Below are 333 nucleotides of genomic sequence, written 5' to 3'. Positions count from 1 at the left end.
AAACACCAAAAGCAATGGCAACAAAAGCCAAAACTGACAAATGGGATCTAATTAAACTAAGGAGCTTCTGCACAGCAAAAGAAACTACCATCAGAGTGAACAAGCAACCTATAGAATGGGAGAAAATTTTTGCAATCTACTCATCTGACAAAGGGCTAATATCCAGAACCTATAAAGAACTCAAACATATTTACAAGAACAAAACAAACAACCCCATCAAAAAGTGGGCAAAGGATACGAACAGACACTTCTCAAAAGAAGACATTCATTCAGCCAACAGACACATGAAAAAATGCTCGTCATCACTTGCCATCAGAAAAATACAAATCAAAA

The sequence above is a fragment of the Colobus angolensis genome, unplaced genomic scaffold, assembly GCF_000951035.1.
Source record: "Colobus angolensis palliatus isolate OR3802 unplaced genomic scaffold, Cang.pa_1.0 Scaffold70, whole genome shotgun sequence".
Classification (NCBI taxonomy): domain Eukaryota; kingdom Metazoa; phylum Chordata; class Mammalia; order Primates; family Cercopithecidae; genus Colobus; species Colobus angolensis.
Note: the sequence above shows the minus strand (reverse complement) of the source record.